Source organism: Parus major, chromosome 2, assembly GCF_001522545.3.
Source record: "Parus major isolate Abel chromosome 2, Parus_major1.1, whole genome shotgun sequence".
Taxonomy (NCBI): Eukaryota; Metazoa; Chordata; class Aves; order Passeriformes; family Paridae; genus Parus; species Parus major.
In genome coordinates, this window is record NC_031769.1 from 69,540,898 (window position 1) to 69,568,760 (window position 27,863).

Here is a 27,863-nt window from a genome sequence, read left to right on the forward strand (position 1 = left end):
TACCTAAAAGACAGCAGAGTCATTGGTCACAGCCCGCATGGCTTCAAGAGAGGAAAGTCCTGCTTATTATATCCGATTTCCTTTTATGACAATGTAACCCATCCAGTTGATCAAGGGAAGCTAGTTGATGTAATAATTTTGGCTTTCAGTAAAGCTTTTGATAACATCTCTTACAGGATCTTTCTGGATGAAATGTCCACAACACAGCTGTATGACACATCGTGGACAAGTGATGGGTTGTAATGAATGGGGTGAAATTAAACTAGTGATCCGTCATTGGTGGGACTCCACAGGGCTCCATCCTTGACCTTGTGCTCTTCAACATCTTCATAAATTACTTGGATGCAGGACTGGAAGAGATATTAAGGAAGTTTGCAGATGATACAAAAGTAGAAGGAGCTGACTCCCTTGAAGGCAGGGACACCCTGCAGAGAGACCTGGATAAATTAAAAGACTGGGCAATCAACAATCGTATGAAGTTCAATGAGGGAAAGTGCTGGATTGGGATGGGATGGCAACTCTAGATGTATGTACAGATTGGGAAATGAGATGGCAAGTTGTACACGAGTCAGCAGTGCCCTGGCAGCCAGGAGGGACAGCCCTGTCCTGGGGGACATCAGGCACAGCATGGCCAGCCGGGCACGGGAGGGGATTGTCCTGCTCTGCTCTGAGCTGGGGCAGCCTCACCTCCAGTGCTGGGGGCAGTTCTGGGCACTGCAATATAAAACATTAAAGTATTAGACAACACTCAAAGAAGGGCCAAGAAAATGGTGAAGGTCCTTGAGTGGAAGCCATATGAGGAAGAACTGAGATCATTTGATTCAGACTGTAGAAGAGAAGACTGAGGGGAGACCTCACTGCAGTCTACAGCTTCCTCATGAGGGGAAGAGGAGTAGCAGACACTAATCTCTCTTCTCTGGTGACCAGTGACAGGACCTGAGGGAATGATCTGAAGTTGTGAGAGGAGGTTTAGGTGGGCTATTAGGTAAAGGTTCTTCACCCAGAGGGTGGTTGGGTATTGGAACAGGCTCTCCATGGAAATGGTCACAGCACCAAGCCTGACAGTTCAAAAAGCATTTGGACAATTCTCTCAGGCACATGATGTGATTCTTGGGCATGGCCTGTGCAGGGCTAAGAAATGGACTCAATGATCCTTGTGGGCCCCTTCCAACTCAGCATACTCTTATTCTGTGATTCTGTAATTGATTCAACCTTTTCTTGTTACTACTAAATTAGAAATATTTTCAAGTCCTTAATTCTTAAAATATGCTTATGGAGAGAAAAATAACTTTTTAGCTACCAATATGTCACATTATTAGGCACATGAATATTTAATGTGAAAGGAAGCCACACGAAGCATGCAAATCTAGCAGGAACAAAAATTCTCCTTAGCCTCTCTGTTGTGTCTCTGCCTCATTTTGATGGTGGTTTTTTTTGTACTCTGCTGGTTTGTACTCATTTTTGCTCACATATTTGATCTTTTTCCTTTACCCTTTTACCATACCTGCTCTCTTCAGTCTTTTCCCTCTATCATTGCCAACATGTGGAACAAGGATTATCTTTCCAAGGCCAGTGGGCTCAGTAGGATAGAGGAAAACTTGTCTTCACCTTCCTCATGGAGGGCCAAATGGCAGAAACAAGGCGACAGGAACATGAACACAACTCCTGAGAGAGAGAGGGAGTGGGAGACAACAGAACAAAGCTGGTAAAAAATCAAGGCCAGGTCTAGATTCTGCTCTTCATGACTTCATCGGTGTAGAGAAGAACCTAAAAGAAAGAACAGACCTTACCTCCAAAGTAGCAGAGGTAAAGAAGACCTTCCTGGGCACAACATAGATCATTTCTTATTTCCTTAAGATAAAGACTGCAGAGAGAAGAGGAGATGCTGAAAAAGGATGAGGCATTTCCCAGCCAGAGGAGAAATGCAGAAATTATCAGTCTGTTTTTACTAGCACAAGATAGTGTAATAAATTTCACTATTTATTCTCAAACTGTCCTCATGGGCACTTGGTAGTAGACAGGCCTGTGGATCAAGGTCATGAGGTCTTCAAGGCAGGAAGCTTCTCTCAGGAGCTCTAATTTCACTTCTAAGAGCATTTATTTTTCTCTTTCTGTATGTCAAGTCTTCTTTTACTCCTGATAGAAAAGATACAGAAAATGAATTTTTTATATTCTCAAGCCTAAATATCCACCATTGATGGATGAGTGCGCGCAGACCTGCAAAATACACTTAATGTACAGATTCACAACACGCAGTTTCCTTTGTGCTGTAACATCACCACACAGCAACATTATACAATAATAACTCCTGTTGATGTGTGATCTTTTGAGACTATATTCAAAACCTTCATGCATTCCCTACATCCTAACCTTTAGAGCTGTTTTAAGTTTTCTTTTCCTCTACTAGAACCTTACAGAAGTTTCCTTAGCACTCCTTTTCCAAGTCACTTACAGACATCTTTTCACAGAGCAACAAAGCAAACTGTAAGGAAACACTTAAGTTTAAAAACTTTAACAAGGAGAAAGGACTATTTGGTGCTATATAGAAAACAATGCTAACATTTCATTTGGACACCAAATTTACCCCAAAATAGCTGGGGTTAACGTGGGCGTTATGTACCCGCAAGGAGAAGCCGGAGAGTCCGGAGGGCACAGAGGAGAGGGCATTCAAAGGCAGCTCCCCTGCAGGCTTTCCACAATCCCACAGCTAGCTAGCCGGACGTTTCCAGATGTAAGAGTACCAGGATTTCCTCCACCTGCAGCCGGACTGTTTGTTACCGTGAGCTGCCTCTGCCACCCTGTGGGAGTTTGTGAGAAGTGCGGGAGTGTCTGGAACAAGCAACCAGCATCCTGCAATGAGCCTCACCTTCCCATTTCACAGACCGCCTGGTGATGCAATTCTCTGCCAGCCCGGCTGCCTGTATGCAATCAACCCACACGACACACCGTCAAAGATTTATATTTTCTGTTTGATTTCTCAACGGATTTGAGTACAAGAAAAAAAAAATAAAATAAAAAAAGCACCACCAAGATGCCAAAACTCTTGAATTTGAGGATGTGCAAACTTTGTGGCAGCTGTAATCTGAAGCTGGGTTTTTGTCACACAGACCCTCACCCTTCATAAATCACTGTGGACTGAGGCACAGCAAGGAGGATATTTTTACAATAAAATACACATAATTTTAAATGGCAAAGGCAGACACTGCTTGAATGCATCAGTTAAAAGCTGTTTAGTTCCTGGAAAATTGTGTTTTGATACACAATTTTCAGGCAATCCCAGGACCATGAGCATATGTTTTTAAAGGATAGATGTAGTAAGAGCTACAGAAATAAAATGCAGACAATAAAGAGCCCAGATTATTTTGTATGGACTAGAATATTCATGCAACAACAACAACAACAAAAAAGAAAATATAATCGTGGCATTGAGTATTCCCCTTCAGCCACCTCTATTGCAGGCTTCATGGTAGACATTGAACATAGACATGGTAGAAAACTTACCTGAGGCTAACACATAATTTAAAAAGAAAGAGTCTGTAATTAACAGCATTCCAAAAATATTTCATCTCCATGTGTTTGGTAAAGCTATCAGAAAGATTTCTGCACATCACACATACTCAGTAGTGGAGCTAGTTGGAAAGAAGTGGCAATAGAGGGGAGAAGTATGAATATGAGTATTACCATTGCTGATTCTGCTCCACTCTATTTTTCCTCTTCTAGATCATTCAAAATGCAGAATGTTTTTATTCCTTACAACAAAATAAAGAAGATCTCAAGGCCTTCATGAAGACTAATGCAATTACCTAACATAGAAAAAAGTAGTAGTGTTAATTATTGCTCCTAGTTCTTTATATTAATGTATGTATAAAAGGACATATCAATGTGTTCATGTATAAATGCCTACATATTTTTATATACTTCTCTTTATACTCATAAGAAAGAGAAACTGGATTCTAAGATCTTCTTAGTTCCATGTAGAAAGAACTGTCATTGTAATGACTACTAGTAGAGCAGTTAGCTGTACCTGGGAAGGCCAAGGGTTAAAGACTATTGATGATATTATCTGATGCAGATGAAGTCTTCAATTCTCAGCCTGGTCCCGCAGAAGAAAAGGGAGGGTGGAATGAGGGGCATTGTTAGTGTCCTGAAGTTTTCCAGCATCATCTGAGGGCAGATATTTTGATCCACTTTTATCCAGACCTAGGACAAATGAGACCCTGTGAATTTTAATCTGATTATTATTGAAATTATAAAATCCCTCTCCTTGTATGAATTATGTGCATTTTACAAAAGCTGAGAGGTACAATAGCTACTGCTACATTGTGCCTAGCATTATATCTGACTTAACTTGAATGACATTTAAATAATAACCTTAACCTTCCTCTAAGTCTGACTTCTTGAGCAGTATTCCATCTTTACGTGGCTAACCTTTATGTCCTGACTTAGATTTTTTCTGTGTAGCATTTGGGGATACCTGATGTGGTTCGACCACAATTAAAATGAAACTGGAAAACTGACATTAAACTTTCCTGTTCTTCCCATGATGTAGAGAAAAAGTCAGCTGTGGGGGTTGATGGCTGCGAGCACCTTGCAGAGAAAACTGAACTTGTTGAATGATTGAGATCCTACACATTCTCCAAAATGAACTTAGGTTGCCCAAGTCAGTCAGTGCCCTGGCAAGTTGAGCCTCAGGTCCTTCAGGAACGACAGCATTACATGTCCTTTGAGTCATAAGGAGCTCTGATGTCTGGCACACTGACTTAGCATCTGGGAAGACCCAGTTTTATTCCTTGGTCAGCCAAAGATTGATGCTGATTTTGTATTGACTATTTTGTTTTAAGCCACACAGAGCCAAGATAATCCCCCAGCCTGGATGTATATGGGGCTGAGTAAACCAAGTCAGGCTCAGTGCCATGCCTCAATATGCTTATGCAAGGCACTTAGAAGTGATTTGCCCATAGCATGGCATGTATCTACCATCTCTTTTATCCTTTTTTTTTTTCTACAGAGGGAAAAAGGGTCCTTAGGCTCTCTCCACATGAAGTTTTGCTGTTGTGGCCCAAGATTGCTCTCCATGAAAAGTGCTGCTACTACTTTGTTCCTGTTAAGACTGGGTTCTCCCCATGCTATGCAGGATACAGGCCCCTCCCAAGCTCTTGGCTGTACATCTTTCCAGCCCCTGCTTTGCCATGCTGACACAGTTGGGATCTAAGAGTACTCAGTCTCAGTTTATATTGCTAACAGTAGTGAGAGCCTGGCCTGGGACAAGGAAAGAACCTAAAGAATTTCCCCCTGCTTCCCTTTTCTGGCAAAGCTTCAGAGACCATCTCGGCTTTAGGCGCAGTCTTCCCCACATCCCAGGGCAGAGCATGTGCCCCAGCCAGGAATACCTCCAACCCTTGTTTACCCCAAATGCACCCTGTTCCCCACTCAGCCAGCCCCTGTAGGAGAGTCACAAAGGGACAGAGGAGTGGGAAATGTCATGGCAAACTTGCAAGCTCATAGTGTACTGTATAATCTGCTGGTGGTCTGTTTTATCCCACCATTGCACTGGATTTTTCTGGGAATGGACACTGGTTTTTGATTCCCTTGTGCACCAAAGGGATTTGAGATACAGAACAGGGGAGGATTTTTCACATCTCCTGCATTGTCTTGCAATGTAGGAGGAGACATGATGTAAGATATCACATGTGATCTCCCCAATACAAGGTTTTTGAAGAAATGAGGGTTGACATAAACTCTGCCAGTCCAGAAATGGCCTGAATGGGGAAGGACTCTGGCAGAAGTAGCAATTGCTAAATAAGGACAGTAAAATGACATCTGCACATACAGAAATAGATTTTGGAGCTCAGAGCCCTGTGTATTCTCTTTCTAAGATAATTCTAGTGAGAATGAAATAACGAAGAAGAGGTTTAATGCTTGGGAATTTAATCACATTGCTTTTTTATTATTATTTAAACAACACATCTACTAAAATTCACTCAATGGAAGTTAAACAAGATCACTAACAACTTAATTTTCATTTGGTAATTCAAGGTCTTTCTGGAGATGTATGAGAAACACAAGAGAAAAGCTCTCTGCCTCCATTAATGTTTTATGACAGAGTTATAATTTTATTACAGAACTGCCTTGTTTCAGCCTCTGAGAATAGCATCATAACATCTTAGAGATTGCTATGTAGAGAAGTTTAATTACTATCTGATGGTTAGATCAACAGTGTGAAAGCAGTGAGCTCTGTTATTCATGAACAAGCCAGAAAAATTAAACCACTCACTGGAAATTGTTCTTTAAATACTTCTGCATTACCAGTGGGAATTGTTTCTCTGGATTAAAATTCCAAGTAATGCTCACTATTTATTTCTTTAAGATGGCTTTCTATTTGGTTGGTTGTTTTGGTTTTTTGGCCAGTGACAATAGATGGTGTTTTCAGAATTACTTTGCAAGTAAGATTCTTACACCTCATTGATGGTAAGGGCCCAAGCTTCCAACACTTCCAAAAGCTATCACTCACTTTTGAAATCTGAGCTGAAATCTAATATTGTCACCAGTTTTGGTGTTTGAATACGAAAGTATCCCTATTCATCTCAGTCATAGCATGCACTCTGCTAATAGCTTAATTCATCAGGAATTTTATTTAAATTGAAATGTGCATTTCAAGTCAGATGCTCAGAATTTTATTGCTGGAATAATTCAACTGAGAAGAAAATAATATTTTAAATTTATGATACTACAGAATATGCAAGCTTTTGAAAAAAATACAACTAAACAAATCATACTCTGGATTTATTGCACTGAATTACAGAAGAGCTGAATTAGCTTGCTCAAAAGTAACATTGTAACATATCTCATAAATAGCTCGAAAAAAAAAGAACTAAAACTTTAAGTCTCTTAGGAGGTAGAGCAAACCATGTTTCACACGTTTTTAACAGCATGTATGATTCCTTTGAACAGTCTCTTCCTGAGTCCCACCCTGCTGATATTAATGAACCTAGTCACAGGAAGAGAGAAGGAAAAAGGAATCCACTTGTTTTACAATTGGCATTTGGGAGCAAACAAAATCTGATTCAATGATATAATGGCTTGCCGGCTTTTCTCACATCCTAATGATGTGCAGTTATAAAATTCACTCTGATGATGACGAGGTTTACCAGGTAGGCTTTAGAATGGCAAATTTTGTCTTGTGTATTCCAGGGTACAAAACACTGGTGACTAAAATTGTTCAGAAGACCTCAGTCCTAGAATTTATGAAGGGCTTAACAGCACTGAAAAGCTTTTCAAAGATAGAATAGAAATGAGTGCTGAATGCAAAGAAAAAATATCAGATTAAAAAAAAAAACCAACAAAACCAAACAAAAGGAAAAGTAGAAAGATAAAAGAAACCCTTCCTGAGTAGTTCAATCCATTGCATTTCAGAAAAGAATGAAAGTTAGTATTCAGCCTAATGTGAAGTGACTAACCAAAGGACAAAAATATTGACTAATAAACAATTTCTAAATAAGAAATGTTTTTTTCTAAACCAGAAATCAAGCATTCAGAAGAAATTTGTGGAATTTACAGACATTTTCTTTCCACACACACCACAGTGATTTTACAGATTGCATGTCGAGCATGCTCAGGTAGGGCACATGGACCCACTTGGATCACAGATCCACTAAGGTTGGTAAAGGCTTCCAAGATCAGGTTGAGTACAACCTTTGACCAAACACCACCATGTCAATCAACCATAGCATGAAGTGCCATGTCCAGTCTTTTCTTGAACACTTCTGGGGATGGTGACACCACCACTTCCCTGGGCAGTCTGTTCCTGACCACACTTTCCATGAAAAAATTCTCCCTGAAATCCAACATGAACCTCTCCTTTTGCAGCTGAGGCCAATTCTTCTTGTCCTGTCACTTGTTGCCTGGGAGAAGAGGACCTTGCCTGGCTGCAACCTCCTTTAGGCAGTTGTAAAGAGCAATTTTCTCCAGGAAAAACACCTCCAGCTCCCTCAGCTGCTTCTCTTATGATTTAGTCCCTAGACCCTTCACCAGCTCTGTCACCCTTCTCTGGAAGCATGCTCCAGCATGAAGGGGCCCAAAAAGCAAGCACAGTATTCGAGGAGTGTCCTCACCAGTGCTGAGAACAGGGCACAATCACTGCCCTGGTCCTGCTGACCACACTATTTATGTGCTATGCACAGCTACCCCACCAGTGTTGGTGGTCCAGCATCTGTGGTATCTGGGAAAGAGCGTGAATACACAAGAGAATCAGGTAAGGTTCAAGCTCCTACAGCTTCTGCTCCAGGAGTGGTCCCTCCAACCATGCCCATGCACCTCTGCCATTGTCTACTGAATTTTGGGTGGTTCTCTCTACATCCCTTTTGCTTCACTGCACAAAACCACAGTAAGAAAAAACCCCAAACCTTCAATACGGCAACCACCTCAAGGATAATGAAGGTACCTTGTCAAAGCTTCAAGTGAAACGAGAAGTTTTTTCTTCATTTGAGCAGGTTACAGGGTAGCCTGGATCTGCTTTCTTTCACAAAAAAGAGTCCAGGGCTTTAACTGAAGCAGAGACACAAGGATTAGATGGGGAAGGTGGGAAAGAAAGCACAAAAACTGGAGACAGAGAGCTGGAACCTGTCATGCTGAGGGGAAAATACAAACTTCTGAAAGAGAAGGGAAATTGATAGATATGAAGCTGGGCCAGGAGACAATTGACACTCACAGCCCATACAATTCTCTAATCAAGCTGTATTTAAATTGTCACGGGATTGTAAAACCTCTCTTTCCCTTCTACTGCTCACTACTTCAGTTTGAACAACTTCACTGTAAGAGAGAGGCACAGACTGCAGGCTTCAGAGCAGGACTGGAACCATCTACATCAATGTCCTTAAAAAGGCAAGTGGACATTCAGATTGAAAGCAGGATACTGAGCATGGTTTTCACTGGTGCCTAAGAATGACAAATGAGAGTCTCCTAGAAAGGCTTTGCTTAATAATAACCCTTGATACAATTTTCATAAATCATTACACAATTTTACAAAAGAGTCAGCAGTTTTAAAAGAACCCCACTGGTCTTTCATCACTGCTGATAACCCACATCATACAAACAGTATTTTCCAATGTATTCTAAATGCACATATTACCCAGCAAGTGGTCCTGCAGAAATTGAAATGGCCCCTTAAAGACCTTTGACAGTTTAACAAAAACCAGCATTTTGCTGGGGAATCTGTCCAAGTTAAGAGAATCATGGACTTAACAGCGTAGAAAAAAACTTCAAACCTTTATTTAGAAACCAATTTTAAAATGATTTAGCGTTTGTAGGCCTGTAAGAGATGTGGTATGTTTTTTCCAGGCCCTGGGTGATCTTGCCCACTTGACCTTTCAGGCATCCTCTATTAAGAGCCTAGATTAAATTAGCTGCTAAAACACAAGGTTTGTTTTCTATGTCTATTCCTGAAAATTCAATTTTCCCTTTTGCTGTTAAAGCACAAGTAACTAGGTTAGTAAAAAGAAGGTAGAGACAGTACTAGAAGTTGTACCAATCACAGGAAGATCAGGATTAAAGCACCTAAGGGATGAAAACCATAACATGCTGGTATCATGTCCAAAGGATGTAATTGAAACTGTACTGATGAAATAAATTAAAAAGAGCATTGAAAGTTTATTTGAAGAGTATAGACACAACAGGGCTTAGGACATGAAGGAGGTCACTCCAGGTCATAATTATGTTGGAGTTAATTTACATCATTTTGTTCTACTCCTTTCTGCTTACAACACATTTTTTTTTAAATTTAAACTGTGCCTGCATGCTGCATATCATGCATGTACCACAACTTGAATGACATACCTGAAAAGTAACAGTCCATAAAGAAACAATGGCAACCCTAGTAACTTTAATAAATACAAGGAGGTTTAATGAAGCAGTCCAACAGCTGTATCATTCAACAATAAAGAGCTGTACTCCAATGCCCCAAATGTCCTGGGAAATGACAATACTTTGCAACTCTTCAGGGCTGCTGATGCATTCTTGTTAGATGAATATGAATCAGTGAAGTGTGGACTTGAGAAGAAGTATTTGGATCCTCTTTTTAAAGACAAAGAGAGAAAATGAAGTTTTTTTCTGATAGTTAAATTTGTGTTGGTATTTTAGTAAGAAGGTATTTTGAAGAGAGGTTAGAAATGAACATGGAGTGCATCTGAAGGAGATTGGACTCTGAAGGTCAGTAAGGCACTGATATCACAGTTATCCTGGAAAATAATTACAAAACCAAGAAAGAAATTACAGCTATGTATCAGCTGCACATGGTTCTACTCTGAACTACTAAATTTAGCAACACTTACCTTGTCCCTGTTTCTCATCCTGTAGCTGTTACTGCTCCTGTCACCATAATGACTTTTGGCCTGTTGAAAATAGAAAGGAAAAGCACACCCTAATCTCCAAAAATCTTCAATATTTTGCTGTCAGTCTTGAATCATCAAAGTCTGATTTGGACCATACTGAGTTCTGAGTGAATACGAGCAGCCCTGTAAATTAATTGTCTTGGGATATATTTGTGATTCCCATTATTGAGCAAGAAGACAAAAAGGAAATGGGTACCTGCCATCTTTTCATGCTTAGTTTAGTTTTTAACTTAGTTTAAGGGTCAGAATACCTCCCAGTCTTCTCCTGCCACATTCTTCTCAGAGTGAGCTACTCAGGTCTCAGATCTCAGATGTCCCTGGGACTCAGGGAAGAGGAGAAGGGTAGTTCTTCTTGGACTGAAATTTCTGTAGGAAGAGTAATTTTTTGTTCTACATTTGCTGTGAGCAAATCAGTCACCAGTAAATCATCTCAAAGCCTATTGACATCCATTTGAGACCAAAATCAAAGCAAGAGAAACATAATAAAAAACAATAAGTAATCTAGTTTATTGCAAGACTTCTAGTCGTAACTCAAAGCCACCTAAGGCACCAGTAAGCACAGACACAAATTCCACTACTCTCATTCTGATATTTCTCTTCCTCAGATATCCATTTGACACTTGATTAGTCATTTTATAAAAACACCATCATGTATTTATTTCTTCATCTTTTTGATCCTGAAACAGAGCAGCATACAACTGCTCTTTTTAAGGATCAAATCAATTTTCTCAACTGGGAGAATTGGAGACCTGTATGTCCGCCAATAACTATCTGGCAATTACTGAACAGGTAACACTTTTTGCTCTAGTGCACAAGGTTATTTTAAAAATATGTGCTAAGTGAACTAATTGAAACATAGCAATCTTTGGAACTGCCTTATTCCTGAGATGTCAGTCACAATGACATATTGGGGTCTCCCATCCAGCAGATTGTGAAGAAGAGACAGGAACAGAGGTGGAACTGAAAGCTGTCTCCTGTTATGAGAAGGAAATCATTCAGCGCTCCCATTCCTGGTGGTGGTCCTTGAGTTGAAAGATGTTAAGTTTCACAACTGCTACAGTTTCTGAATTTATCAGAATATGATTAATCTCTTCTTCCTCAATGATGCTGGCAAAATGAGAAGCTAATTGTTACCATTTGTAGCACAAGTCTCTTTCAGCACTCATACTGACAGTTTTTCTACTCCATTTCCATGTTTCTGCAGCAAATTTGCAGCCAATAGAACATGCCATAAAGCACCCTGCCATTGTACATTGTCTTTGCATTATTTTGTTTAAAGAACTAACGTGTGAAACTGGGATACACAAAGATTTCAGATGTAGATGTGATTTTTCTGATGTGTTCTATCATTAGATTTCTTTTTGTCTATGTGTACATGAAATGTTCCAGGCTCAGAGAAAATAGAGTAATTTGGTATAATCAAATTTATGTAGGTGATCTACAAACCCTACACACATCAAAGCATTAAAATAAGGAAGTACTTAAATAGGAGAGGGAAATATCCTTTAAAAATATCTAATTCAATCTTATTTCCTCGTAAGATGTATTAAACTCAATTTACTTCAAATGTTGCATCTTAATAAAAATTATAAAATATAACATTCATTTTAAGTCAATTAGTTCGCATTCCAAAAACTGAAAGATATCCTTCTATACCATGTTTTATAGAGCAATTACTCTAATAATTGCCGAAGGATACACACACTGAGCAGAACTGATCTAATCACGACTTTATATGTACAGTGGGTGAGGGTGTTTTAATTTTTACGTACAATTTCCAATTTACTTCAAGGTCTGTGCAACGCTGTGCTCTGACTTGTGCGTGAGTTATGACACAAACAGAAACCCAGGCCTTTGCTGGTCACCATGGTCCAGTCAGGAAAGCTCCTCTCCAGTTCCAGCAACCTGGTCACTCCTCCTTTCTTTTCACCACTTGAAGCTGGTAAGTGCATATGCAACATAAGAGTAGAGAAACCTCAAGACAACATCTGGTGTGCTTTCTCAGCCCTGGGCAAGATCAATTATATCTACATTATTACATGAAAATATTAGTTAATCTGGTTTTAAAAACCTCAAATGGCAAATGATTATGCTTTCTTTTTATAAATTAACATGTTCTAGTACTTGTTTGTCCCTACCATCAGGAGGTGCCTCTTAATTTTGAACCCAAAAACCTTCTTGACTGTTCTTTTTTTCCTTCTTTTTTTTCTTCTTTTTTTTTTTATTTTTCTCCTATCCACTATGAATATGAAGGGAATATAATTCATTTTAGCAAGAGCTGTTCAACTTTTTCGTTGTTTCAAGATCACCCTCCAATTTTCTTTTTCCTAAAGAACTTAAATTATTTCAATGTTTTCTTGTATGTAATATATTCAGGATTTCTAACTATTCTCAGACCTTCAGTTTTCCCTCCAGGCTGCCCACATCCTTCTTGAAAGGAAATATCCAACAGGGGACATAAAATTTAACATGAAGCTCTGAGGCATTTCCAATGCTACCTAAAGAGAAAGGTAATCTTTTTTATCCCTGTGTAGTAAGTCCTTTCTTGCCCCTTAGTAGCTTTAAACTGGCATACTTTTTCTCAACTTCACAGTAGATAGACTAGGGACCAACTAATGGAATAAAAAAATCTTAATTTGAATCGAGGGAAGTTTTAAGGGTTCACATGCTGCAACACAAGCACACAAGACAAGTTACAAGACTCAGCCAGTGTTGCAGATGTACATTGCAGATGAGAGCAAAATACAGACTGAGTACATCACAGCACACAGAACTGACATGTTCAAACTTAGATTGAACATTTCCTATGAAGAAGTGATGCAGTGCAGCAGAAAGCAACCATGAGCATTCTAAAACAATGAGAAGGCTAAACACAGCATCAAAATCTTGGCTTGACTGTAGGGAAGACAGCAGCAATTCAAGGTCTGTCAAACTGTGACTTTCTATTCTACTCATTTTGCTGATGGAAGAGAATGCTGTTTTTATAGCAGTCAGTTCCTGCTGCAAGATGCAAACCTAGCCAGAAAAAAAATATCAGCCCCACAGAGAGGGTAGGATTCACACAAATTCACAAGAATTAAAGTTTGTTTGTTCAGATAACCTCTTAATATAGTGAAAAAGAACCCTTCAGTCAAGGAAGAATCACAAAACAAATTTCAGGCTTTGTGATGAAGTAAAAAAAATATAAAAATCATCTAGAAGATGAGTGCTGTGAAAACATCTATACTTCTCCTAGTGCATACCAATGATAACAGTTTATTTCTACCCTTAGAATAATTAACACTGTGTTAATACCAAGTTGAAAAATTCTCCTGTGTGTAACTACCTCATTAACACAAATCTTAGCTAAGTATTTCAATTTCTTCAAGGAAAAAGTAAACATCGGGTTTTCTGGGAGCTGGGTTGGAAAAAACTATTCTGAAAAAGTTAGCTTTTTCATCTTGTGGTTTATAGGTAACCATTGTTAGTCCTTCTGCTGTCATCTGTGGTTTGATCTCAGGACCAATCTGCATACAAGATGAGAATGAGGGTGGTTAAGAGTCCTTCTGAACAAACAAAAAGAGAAAAGAAAATGGAAAGGACCAAAGCTGCTTTTTCCTCTCTTTTCTATACCTGGCTTTGCAATATTAGCTAGCATGCTGTTCACCCCAGATCAAAGTGTTTCACAGAGATGTCTCTAACTGGAGAATGAATTTTTCAGAAGAAAAAGAACAATGCATCATTTTTATCGCATATTTTTAAGAAACCTGTGGCCTTTACTGAAAGAATTCTGTTTGAAGCAACAAGGGTAGGAAGGGAGTAAGTTCAAAACAAGGAGAGTAAGCCCCTGGATTTAAAATCATTTGGTAAAGGATTAATGCAAGTGTTCATTCTGGGGATTATCTGATGAGTATCTGATGTGAGTAATGCTTTCAGTAGTCATACTTTATTTCATACTTTTTTGCATCTCTTCTATTAGTTCAATTACTGTTTATTTCATTATCAGACAGGTCCTAACCCCAGGAAGTTTTCATTGTGGCTAAACAAACAAGGGAGACACAACAGACACCAGGCTGCTATCCTGCCCAACTGGAGTTAGAAATCACCTACTCCAGCAAAATCCTTATTTCCCTACTTTTCTGCCTGGTCTTGCACCTTCCTGCAATCCCATGGATGGAGAAACTATTCTTCCACTCTCCTCCTGACTCCACCAAAACACCAGAGAAAGTGATTGTAACTTCCCTTTAGTCCATCACTTTCAGCAGAGGGGAAAAACTCATTCAAGCTTTATTGTGACCACTCTGGGAATAAGGATGGTAGTAGAGACTTAGCAAGGCTGGGTCATTCAGTCTTTAACACAGGACTAAATTCAGAGAGGAATGTTGTATTAATGCATCACAATTACAACAAATTCAGAATTGTGTTACTCCTGTGGTAATAATTCAAACCTCTTCATGATCACAAACACTTCAAACAATGTCTTATTATTTTCTTTGCATGATACATATGTGAGGTTCTGCTTTATTTGTCTTTAGCTTAACCATGAACACAGACTCAATGACCCTAGAGGCCCTTTCCAACCTAAATAATTCTAATAATTCTATGATTTTTCCAGTTCTACTTCTGATGCTGTTGGTCTTTGTATATCAGTTGAATGTTGATGTTTGAATCCTGGTTACACTCAGCCAAACAAAAGAGATCAGACTATTGAGAACTATTTCTCAGTGTTTATTTCTATTATTATTCTATTATAGTCTATTATTTCTCAGTGCCTTCATATTCCCCAGATTCACTGAATAATGTTAGAAAAAAATATCTGAAGTAATTCATCCTATTCCCTCCGTGAGATGTTCCAGCAGCACATATGGGTGAGCTCAGGCTTCAAAACCAAAATAAGTTTATTTCTCTGCTTAAGAAAACTGAAATCACAACAGAAACCTCTCCTACTCTTAGGTATATTTAGCAGTTCCCACATGATTTGTACTCCATCAGTCACATTTTTGAGGTATTCTATCCTTTATCTAGAGAACTATTTTCCTCACCAAGGCTGATAATTACTGCAAGTCAATGCTACTTGTTACTTTCTTCATTGTGTTTGCTTTCTATAGAAATCCACATGTACTGATAACTTTCCCCTGTAAAATGTTGAGTCCTCTGGTTTCTCATTCTCACTTCTGTGCCTGGGAAGATCACAAAGCTGCATCCAGCTCAGGGATCCTCAGAACAGCAAGTGAGTGAGACCAGAGGAGGCACAAGATGATTTGAATGATGAAGTTCCTCTCCTGTGAGGAGAGCCTGAGAGTACTGGGTTTGTTCAGACTGGAAAAGGAAAGGCTTCTGGGTGTCCTAATTGCAGCCTTCCACTACCTGAAGGGAGCCTGCAACAAAAATGGAGACTTTTATAAGAGCAGGTAAAGTGACTGATGGCTTTAAACTGAGAGTAGTTTTAGATGAGATATTAAGAGGAAATTCATTACTGTGGGAATGGTAAGAAACTGGCACAGGTTTCCCAGAGGAGCTGTGGATGCTTCATCTGTAAAGGTATTGAAGGCCAGGTTGGATGGAGCTCTGAGAATCTTTGCTTAGTGAGAGGTGTCCCCAGCCATGGCAGAGGGGTTGGAACTAGATGATCCATACAGTCCCTTCAAACCCAAATATTCTATGATTCTATGATTATATTTCCTGCTGCAATATGGTTTAAAGTTTACTTTCATCTTTGTTTTCAAACACTTAATAGTCTGGAACAGGGAAATGAACATGTAATATTTCTGGAATAAACCTATACTTTTCAGAGTTTTTTCCTAACTTTTCTTTTGACATCAACCAAAGGACAAACACAGCAACATATTTTCCACAGTGAATTGTCTTGTCCCCTATGATGAAAGGTGTACCATACTATTTATTTGGCTGGAACAGAGAGCCTGTGTGCAGCTAGTTACACAATTGTAGAAGACCTAGTGAAACGATATGATAACCATTTTGAAATTATATATGTGCAAATAATTCTTCAGGAAAATTCAGGTTTTTCTTTCTAACTAGAGTTTAAAGGCAAGGAAGCAGGACTAAAAATCTCTCCTTGTTCTGAGACACACCTCCATTAACTGAAGAGAAATAAAATTTAATAAAGTAGTAAGAGGATCTTCCCAGATTAGACCCATGAAAATTAATAGCCTGTCAAATACATGAGGATGCACCATGTTATGTTAAAAGTACTCATTCTCCCAATTGTGTTTTTTAAGCATTTAACTTAATGTCCAAGACAATGTTTGCTGTTGCTCCTGCAGCTTAGAATGACAGCACAGATGCTGGTAAACCTAACCATCAAATAACCAACACTTAACTTCTCATAATAGTACCACATAGTTGAGTGTCTTTGCTATAAAATATCAAGGTTAAAGCCTACAAACCCCTACAGATAATTAATGCACCTAGTAGAACATTATCATGTGAATTGTCTGCATGAGAAACTTAGTGGGCACTTAGCTAGGCTGTAAAATAATGTTACATTGCCTATGTAAGCTCCAAGCATCTCTGTGAGAGGTAGGTTGCTGCATTTTGAAATCTATCCCATGCTGAGTATTCAAAGATCTATTTGCATAAGGAATAGAAGTAGCCAACATGTTATAAATTTATACCTTTTCTTGCTGAATGCTGGTTTCTCTTACAAAGAAAACTCCCAGACTGAACTCATATACTGTACTAAGGAAAACAGCAATACAAATGATTAACTTTTATTATTCTGTACTCTGTTTGCCAGAGTACATCTACTTGCCATTACTTTGGCAAGCAAGCTTTTCTCTTGAAAGAGTGTCAGCTTCCACAGACATTTTAATGAAAAGGCAAGAGAAGTGAGAGAAGAGAGAAGTACTCTTCTGGTTCATACAAAGAGGCAATAACAACTGATCCTGAGATCTGATAGACCACCTCTCAAATATTTTATCCAGTGTACTTCCAAATATTTTCAACAGCTTATAAAATGACGCCTGTGTTTATTGGAAAAATCAGAACTCAAATACTGTACCATGCAAACCTCATAATAATTCTGTGCTTCAATTTTAAGTCTTTATAACACATAAACAAAGATAAGCCTGTTTTACACAACCTTGCAAGATCCTGGAGCCCACTCCTGGGTTTCAGTCCATTTCCCCCAAAAGGAGTAATCCATGGAAGAAATCTATACTATGCCCCTCAACATTAAACTGTTTTTATGTGCAACAGGCAATATTTCATTAAAAATGTTTTCCTAATATGAGGAATGGAAGTCTATTTACAACATCTATCTAGAAGTTCTCAGGTGAGGTTAATGGACTAAAGGTGCTATAAACTTCTAAATTTGAAAAATTCAGAGTCTAGTAAACACAATACTAAAATTGGCTAAAAATACAAGCCATAATTATACACATCACTTCACAACTATAGCAATGGCCACAAAACAAAGTTGGCAACCTCCCCCCTACATCCACAGACTTGCACTGGAGGGAAGAATTTTGTTCAGGATGCATAATCAGCCTTACTCTGTTAAAAGCCAGGTATCCTCATGCAGAAAGAGAAACTGAACAAAAACTTTGAAGACATACAGTAATTCAGGAGCTCAAAAGTTGCACAGGTAGTGTGTTTAATTTTTGGAATTAGCTAATGCATGAAAAACCAATTGGATGTGTAAGATTACTGCATGAGGACATGCAGAAGTTATGTCTGTAATTTATAATGAAGAGCGTTCCTCTTAACTATCTCATCTCTTCCTATTCTGTTTCAGGGTGAACTAGAAAAAAAAAAAAAAAAAAGAAGCCAGAAACCATCACTGACCAAATTATAACAGCACTTTATATATTTATCACACAAATAACCCAAGTATTGTTGTCAATCAGAAAACTTCCATTACTTTTGATCAGAAGCTATCCAAAGATACCACAGGGTCTTAAGTACTTTTGCAAATGTAGATATCATCCCTGCTGTAATAGTAATGATGCTGAAGAACATTTTCTGAGCTTTCTTGACTCTTCCCCAAGACACATAGTTTCAGGAATGTGAAAAGCAATTGAACAACAAAAATAACAAAAGCCCCCATTTCAGACCAACCTGAAATGAAATACTTATATATCGAGTATCAAAATCATTTTAAGTAACTTTTTTAAATAGTTAATCTATGAGCCAACATAGATTTAACATGTTTCATTCAAAAAATGTATCAAGGTGAAACATTTCAAATTTTTCTCTATTTGAAGAAAACTGTCTGGAAAAAAAGGTCAGAATTTGACAAAAATTAGTAGTCAGTTCTCATTTTCTTCAAAAATAAGAGTTTTCAGTTATATTACAACTTCCAGGGAGGGGGAATATATCCTGCTTTGTCATTTATAATCAGTATCAATGACAGCTTCATGTAAGTTAATGCTGCCAGATTTCAGAGAACATTGTCAGACTCAACTCCACATTAACATTAAAAAAGAGAATGAAAACAAAAACATGTCAGTTTTCAGTATTTCAGCTTCCAAATCAGATGGAATAATTTTCCCAGTGTCAAATATCAAGAGGAAAAAGAACCAAGGAGAATAATGTCATTTATTCTTCTGATTAGCCTTGAAATATAAAATCTGGTATAACATTCTACTTGTAAAACTGTTAGAACTGTATGTTCTTTATTATTTACCATGCTACTAAGTTTGTATTCTGTGAAAATTTTACCAGCTATGGTAAAATTCATGTCATCACTGTGATGAAAATTCATTTTTGTTGAGAAAAATAAAACCCAACACTAAAGAACCAACTCCTAAGTTCATCTTTCTCAGCACCTATTCATCCAAAACTACTGAAACCTTTAGTGTGGGAATATGCCAAGCTTCTGACTTGCTTGCCATGCTTGACAGTATAGATACAGAGACTGAAATTATTCAACCACTGAGGCAGCAGGGAGCAAAAGCACCATCTCCTAGAGGCAAAAACTCAATGAGATTGTGGAATATATCCACAAGAGTCCAATATGTCTTACTTCACTTTTTCCTCAAGCTCAGGAGCTACGCTTTACTTTGGCTGGACATGGCAAGACTTAATAAAAACCTACAAAAAGCAACTTGTAAAACTGAACTCTGTTTTTATGAAGAGTGAACTTTGTTCAAGACAGTCAGTGTTCATTTTATGAAATGGGATGCCTGCTAGGAAACAGAACCAAAGGCAAAGCCAGTTAAGCACAACCAAATATTCCCGATAGACGTGGTCTGTCTTTAATTTTTATTACACTTCACTGTAATTGCATTATCTGCCCTGATTCCAAGAACTGCTGCTGCTTTCTTTAGTGAATTACTGTTAAAGAACAGTGAGATTGAGGGAGCTTTAAGCATGTTCACACATACATGAAATATAAATGATATGGGTATATATATTTACATATGGTGCATGTTCCTCATCGTTCTTTTCATCCTAAAGAGATACATTGTGCATGTCTCAGTGATGTTGAAATGAAAACATTAAAGAGGAGCTCCCCTTTATGGTCACCAGTGTTCTGCTGGGTTTTGTCTTCATCAGGAGCAGCAACACATCATTCAGAAAAAGCAGTTTAGTTTTCTGTAGTATATATATATATATACTCATAGATTATTAACGTAAGCATGGTTCTCAGCAGTTTACTAAAAAATATGAGAATTTCAAGCAAATTTGCAATGTTCCTTTTAGATTATGATGGCATTATTATAGTTAAAATTACCATGTAGCCATGCAATAGCATTAAATATTTAAAATATAGTAGTAACTTGATGTTTGTATCGTGAATATTCAGTAAGTATTTATGATGCAACTTAGTAAGTGGTCAGTTACAGTGCAGACAATCCTAAAGCCACAGGTGAAAGCACTGAGATGTGTAACTACTTAGAATTTTTCAGATCAAATATTAAGGGATTTGCATAAAGGAATAAATATAGGAATAAACGTATCTGAACAATTCTCCATTGCATTTGTTTGAGTAGCAGTATCCTTGACATTAAAGTGGAAGACTAAAACCATGAAAATCTTTGCTAACTTTTATCACATGCCTTCACAGTGACAAAACAAAAAGCAGGCAAATAGAGAGAATTGCCCTCTGAAACAACATCCCCAAAACACAGCTGAGGCAGCAGCATCAGGGTGACCCCATCCTACATCCAGAAGGACATGTAGCTCCTCTCCAAACACCTGCAGGGAGGCAGTCGCTCATCAGAGGGCTGTCATGGTCCATTTGAATATCTTGGATTTACAGGACAGCTACTCTAATTTAAACTTTATTTCCTGAGCTCATTAAAAAAATACAACTAGCAATCATGAAAAACAGGAGCTCAATCCGCTTTTAGCAGAGTAACCTATCACATGAATTTAGTCCTTTACCTTGCAGGTCACAAGGTTTCATGACTTATAACACTTAATTGAATTTGTGCTTCTATAAGGTTAAAGAAAAGCTACCTAGCCCATGGTGAGTGTGCTCATCCTTCCTCCTACACTACAGTGTGGGTACATCCTATGTCACAACTGGAAACATGAAGGCCTCAGCAGCTTTGATGTTGTAATAACTTAAAATTTTGGGGGGGGAAAGCTGATATTTTTTGATATTTCATCTTGGAAGCTTGATCTCCACCATTTCCAGAGGGCAGCAGATTCTGACAAAAGTGCCAGGCATGGATGACGGACAGCAATTTGCAGAGGACAATGGCTGCACAATGACCCTTTAGCTCTTTCTGGCTACCTCATGGCACTGCTCCTGCATACATCATAGCATGAGCTACTCTAGCCAAAATCTAAGTGGGAGTTGAATAATAGTCACAGCTGTGCAGCCACAGCACCAAGTGACAGCAGGGTGTTCTGAGAGCCCCCACGACAAGGCTGGGAGCAGGGTGGGGGAAGGAGGAAAAGGCTGGCCAGCTGACAGTGAGTCACCCTAGCAGGCAGATTCTCATGCCTGGGAAAACAATGCTCAGTTTTGCCAATGCTGTTGAGACCCTAGAGTCAGCTTTTAATTATCCAGAGTGTGTTACTTGCTTTCTTCCACAAATCCCTGCACTCCCCAAACTCTAGTGAAGGTCAGGGCCAAGGAGCTCGGTGCCAAGCCCACTCAGCTTGGCACACAAGCCACCTGATTCCCTTGGCTTGGGATCAAACCTCAGAAAGCTTTCAGCACACATCAGAGCTCTTTTAAAGTCTGTTGTGGCACCAAGACGTGACAAGCACGCAGTGGCTTGGCCAGAGTGGCTGCAGGGCAGAGCAATGTCACCCAGATGCCTTCTGCAAGCATCACTGGCCCTTTGTGCCACAGAGCTGTGAGTAGGAGCAGCCTGGTCACACAGTCTCCTATCTTGGTCCATGAAATAGAGAGAGCTGCACTCTGTGCCTCCTTAACAAAGGACAGAGTGATTCTCCCGCTAAAAATTACAACAAAGGGCATTATTATTAAATTAAAAAGGACAAATAAAAAATACACAGCAACTTAGTGACCACAGAATTTATGATCATCTCACTGTTTTGAGAGTTGTTTATTATGTATAGTGAAAAAAAAAGAACATTCCTATGAAAAGAATATTCCTATGCTTAATTCTGATGCTCATATCCCATGTTAAGTTCTTTCAGCAGAAAATGAGTTTACTTTTGAAATGCCTAACTCTGCACTGTAAAAAAAAATCAAATTCAATATTAGCAGTAATTTTTTATTGAAATGAAATGTTTAATTTAAACAAGAGACTGTTTGATACTCTTCTTTGTAAGGAAAAGTCATACTTCATTTTGGCTGATGAATAACTTTTTTCTCAATTCTTTTAAACTGTCAAAATTACAATGACTAGGTTAAAAGAAAAAGAGAAAGAAAAAAATATATATCAATGTGTGCTTTTGATATGCTGATATGGGTCAGCAAGATATAAGAGCTCCTTCTCTGCAGTAGCAAGAAGGAAAAGGTGGTTAATTCAGGGGTCTGCCTTCAGGTAACAGTGATTTCTAGGCAATGTGCTTATGCAGACCTCCCCATGATTCAAGGTGCACCAGAGGTTCAAATACCTGGAGGATGCAGACACAGTAAACATCACAATCCTTGTGACTCAGAGGCCCATAGCACCACAGCCCCAAATTTAGGACCAAAGGTTCTAAATCACTAGGAGTACTTTCAAACACACACAGTGGAAAGATTTGGAATTTTCAGAAGTCCCAGCTGTGTGCCCTGGGATGGGTACTACAGCACTATTTACAGGAATGCTTTTTAGGCCCATTTGGCCCTTTTCCTTGATCTGTCAAGTCTCGGGTCATAGAACACCAAAGCATCAAGGAAGAAGAATTAATTGCCCCAAGTTATCACTGAAGTCAACTTCTTTTTAAAAAGTTATGCGGTTTTTTTGGTTTTGGGGGGGGTTTTGGCGGTTTTGTTTTTGTTTTATTTGGTTTTTAATTGAGGCTGACTTCTATCACCTAATTGAAAAAACCTCAAAACTCTAGTACCTCCAAATCTGAAAATGTTCCTCTCTGCAATTTTTTTTGGCTGAGAAGGTATTCTTACAACATTTTACCACATTTAGTATTTTTCAGTTGTAACAATTTACATGATGAAATCACAAATAATATTTAAAAACATATAACCAAAGTTATCTGCCTCCAAAATTTTTCCACTGCTATTTGCTTCTAGATTAAAATGAAAGTTAAAGTTACTGCCTACCTTGTGGCAAGCTCTTTCTGACTTTCAACAACTCATCCTCCTCTAGGGCCTGATCTAAGTAGGAAGCCTCTCTTAATCCAGTGAGGCTACAAGACTTTATAGACAGACATAACCAATATATATGGTTACCACCTTACTCTTAAGAGCTATCTGTTAAAAATTCCCTGTATCCTATAATTTAGTGCATTTTCTTCTTAAGAATCTGATTCATAGAATCAGAACATAGGAGCCATTTCCTATGTGAAGTCATATATATACATATATTTTTATATACATATACATATACATATATTTACCCTAAAAGTAACAGCTTATTTTAAGAATATGTCACAATGTGTGAGAAACATCATTGAACAGAGGGTTTGGTTTAGCAAGACGAGAGCACACTAATATTTGCCTTCCTGCAGAGGAGAAAGTTGCTGCATTTTTTATGCACAGACAATTATGAGGTCATTGGACACTTGGTAATTGTACCTACAGACTCTACAGACTGTAGTTCACATTCAGACTTTTGCTACAAAACTGAGTTTATGTGTGAGCTCTAGCTCATTGGACTGAAATACTCCAGAATTTCACTGTCATGACTTCATTTATTTTTGCTGAAAATTAACACTGGACTGTGCAGCAGTCTTTGTGCTACACCATTGCGTTTGAGACTTTCTCTGTGAGACTACAATAAACTCAAATCATTGAGGTCTGATTTAAGGTGAAATTATATTCCTGTCAATTTATGCTCTGTGGAGCAGCAGGATTTGACAGCTTCCTGACATGTGTTGCAGAGGGAGTGAAAAATTTAACCAAAATTGACCTGTAAGACAGTCAGGAAGCCAATACTACCTAGCAAGGTACATTTAGTACACAGATATTACTGGGCTATACCAGCCCACTTGATCATCCAACTCCAAACAAGCCTGAGGACAGCTGGAAATTCCAGCCACTAACAAATATTTACAGGGGGAAAAGGCTTGCAGGTTGTTTTCTGCCACCTGTAATGCAGAGGAGAACACACTGGGTTTGGAAAAAAGTAGATTATGTAACATGCAAAAATATTACATTATTTAATGACTTGTAACTGAAATCAGTTTCACTTGTTTATATTGCTCTAGTACATTACAAAGCCATACAGATTTTTTTGTGAAAACAGATTTCTAAGGAGTGATTAGAAGGCATAGTGAGGTGCTGTTGCCTAGCACTGGAGCCCAAGGGAATGTTTTCTCTCTTTCCTTTAACTGAACATTCCTGTAACTTGCTGCCCTATAAACTTTAAAGTAGATGGCTACAACCAAGCTGATAAAAAGCATGTATTCAATGTAGACTTACTAGACATGACATTGAAGCATTGCTATTTTCTAGTTAAAGTCTGTAACACTACAGTTCTATACATTTAGCTTTGAACATCAGAGTAACTATAATCTAACCAGCTCAGATTAATATATCACACCAACATATGAAGTAAAAACCAGACCAGGGTAATTTCAACCACTAAATAACAAGTAGCATGAGGAGGAAATAACAAATAAATAGCTGAGTTTTAAACCAAGGAAGGAAAAACATGAAAATTCCGACAGAATACCATGTGTCTTTCTGACCTTCTGCATGCAATTTTTTTTTTTTTCCATATAGCCAAGTCTGCCTGGAGCACAAAAATTTAGGCTAGGAAGCAGTAAGTTGTGTTTGCATGCCAGATTTTCATAATAATCAAATTAGTTATAGACAATGGCTTTGCTATCACCAGTGAAGGTGAATGAATGCTTGATTGCAAACATCAGGAATGAAAAACAGTGGTTTATAACATTTTATAATACCAGTCCACTTTTACCCCTGAAAATTATACTATAGCCTTTCAGAGGTGAATGAGACTTTTTCAGTCCCTTTCAAATAAAGTTCCATATCCAAACACAAGCAGTAGCTCTCAGCTAAGGCTCTCAGCCAGGCTGGCTGCCCTGTGCTGGCAGAGCTGAGGTCTGCCCTGTACAACATGTTTGTCATACCCCTTGCTGAGCAAGGGAGAACTGGGGATAGAGTCAGGAAAACAATTCTTTATCAGATGCTGTCCACCACTATTGAAAAAAAGAAATGTATGTCCACACCTTCGGTTTAGCTGCCCTAAAAGGCTAAGATACAGGAGAAATTCTTATAATTTCACTTACTACGAAAGACTGGCATTTACAGCGCATCCATATTTGCATTCACTAGAGCTGTGAACCATTCCACAGCTAGACCAATGGTGTCAAGGCCACTAAAAAGTGATTCAAGTAGTGAGGATGTCCTAAGATGATAAACAAATGAAAGAGATTCTGTCTAATTAATAGTTTTCTCAGCACATGCTTTACTAAAGTAAGTAGTACTTCACTAAGTAAAGTAAGTAGTTAAAAAGAAAATCAATATGGAATACAAGACATTTCACACTGATGTTGGAAAAGAGACATTCCTCAGAAAAGAATATAATAGCAGCTGTAAAGCATTAGGCACTACTAAAAATAATAATCAACTATATTTAATATCTACATTAGGATGACACATGTTTGTTAAAGTTATTTATTTTGGAAGGTGTTCAGAAACGTCCTTATTATTTTAGGGTTAGACCTTCATATGGCCTTGGTTATCTGAACAAATTCAAACAGTTTTATATCATTCTTTTGCTTCCTGGACTGTACAGAGTTAAGCACTGTGCTGTTTAATGCCTTTGTAAAAACAGGAAAGAAGGTAGCTGAAAGCAGAGGGGGGAAAAAGGACATGAGAAGTCAGTCAAGCATGTAATAAGCAATGCCATAATTAAGAGAAAGAGGGTGAAAATGGAAAAATGCAAAACCCAAGCCAGACCTGGAAAAGCAGGTACTGTTTCAGGTAATGTTAACACTAATGATTGAGTAAAGGGGGAATTTTCCTCCTGCATTTACAGGTACATATCAAACTTCAGTATCTAACTAAGGAAGTAATACTTATTGTATCAAATCTGGGAGACTTTTTTTTTTTTTTTTTCCACTGACCATGCAGAGAACTCTAAATGAGACAGGACAAATTACTCTTCTGATCTGTTAACTGGTCCCAGAGTAATACATCTCTTTTCACCAAATGTCTCCTGTAATAACAAAACATTTTCACAGCACCATGAACATCACTGGAAATGGAGAATTACTACAAAATGTATACTACACATTTGATAAACCTCACTTTTCACCATACAAATCTAGCCCAATCTATTAATCAATATTTCAAGCACAAAACAATGTGACAAATGAAGCATGTATGGTTTTGCTAATTTACCTATTTTAACTCCATATTTTAAGGCATCCCCATATTCAGCAAGTACTGGTTCCAGGGGCTCTGGCTGGTCAGACAGCTCCAGGCTGAACCCTTTCAAGCTTTCCATAACCTTATGAGGGTGGTGAAACTTCACGACTTTATTTTCTCCATCAGAAATTCTCATAATGTAATGCAGGAGAATCTCTGCCACCTCAAGAAAAAGCTGTTTTGTGAAGCCTTCAGCATTTTTAGCAGGTAAAAAGCCTGTGCACAAATAAGAAAATGGAAATCAGTGTTAAGCTTTAACAGCTCAGCCAGGGTGGTCAGAGGCTGTTTTGGTGGCTATGAATACCCTGCTGTGTTTCTCCCCACATATCTATTTCACAGGCAATCAAACAGCAGTGGGGATGTAAAAAAACAATGAAGAAAGGAAAAAACATAGTTATAAACATAGGACCATAAGACATGGATGTTTCTGCAACATTTTTAATCATGCTGTACTTCTTTGACAGCTGAAGTGCCGCAGATACACACCTGACTTGTGGGAGACTTGTCGATTGCTTAGTGACCATCTGCCCATGGGGAAGTTGAGGAAGGGTGAGAAGTGAAGCAATAGTGTCCTTTGCAGTCATTCCCAGGACACAGTGGTTTACTGCTCTTTATTTCCACCTTCCAGCAGCAATGCTAAAGCATGCCTCTCAGCAACAAAGGGAGATTTTATCCATAAATTTTCCCATTGCTCCAGAGGTGGCTGCCAGAATGACCAGTGTAATTTCACAGAAAGAAGTGGAGAGCACAGAAGGTGAACATCTCTCTTTCCTCAATGAGGTCCTGAAAACACGTTTCTTCATATTTTCAGGGGGAGAGACAAGCATAGGTGGAGATGGGAAAAGATTTCCACGACCTGGCTAGTCTCCTTCAATGCTCTGCACAACTGTTTTGGGAATCCACATCATCAGCAACTTTCACCTTCTCTGACTGAGGCAACAACCTCAACAAATACTCTTCTCTCAGGCTTGCCCTGATGAGAATAAAGAAAATTTTCTTTCTAGGTAAGTCTGAAGGGTAAGAAGATTCAACAGTTTTCAAAAGAGACTGTGAGTATTGTGAAGAATGATAGTGCACAGAGGCAGAGTTTGGAGAAAGGGGAACTTTACACTCAGCATCCTTCAGTTCTTCACTTTCTTCTCTCTCACATGTAGTGGTGGTCCTTAGATACCACCTGCTATGCTACCTGCCATATTACTGCACAGCAACCTACTCAGGCCCTGTGAGATCTTCCCAAAAGACCAGGAGAAAAGGATATGTTCTAACATTTAAAATATAGTAATCACTTATTAAAAGGGTTTTGTATGTTTGTTTAATTTAGGCTTACCTAATGCATAGGTATTTGAAAAATAATTTCAAGCTCTTGGTGGAAGTTCCTCTCTCCTCACCCTCTTGCTGGAAACTGTAGATATGAGTTTTGCTTGCCTCTCTACACTTAAAATGAATGTCTTCATCTGCAGAAATAACATCAGGATAAGGATGAAGGAAGAGGGAGAAGAATAAGAAAAAGTATTACTAGGAGCTTAAGAACATCCATACCTATAAGATGG

General features: G+C 38.5%; 1 long non-coding RNA gene across 1 annotated transcript; it reads right to left on the bottom strand.

The window, feature by feature from the left end:
• Nucleotides 1-1,314: 1,314 nt before the first annotated feature.
• LOC117245464 lies at nt 1,315-4,189 on the bottom strand. Its single transcript, XR_004500183.1, has 3 exons — nt 4,025-4,189; nt 1,791-2,136; nt 1,315-1,665 (listed from the first exon to the last, which is right to left on the bottom strand). It is a non-coding gene; the product is annotated as an uncharacterized LOC117245464 (long non-coding RNA).
• Nucleotides 4,190-27,863: the final 23,674 nt, after the last annotated feature.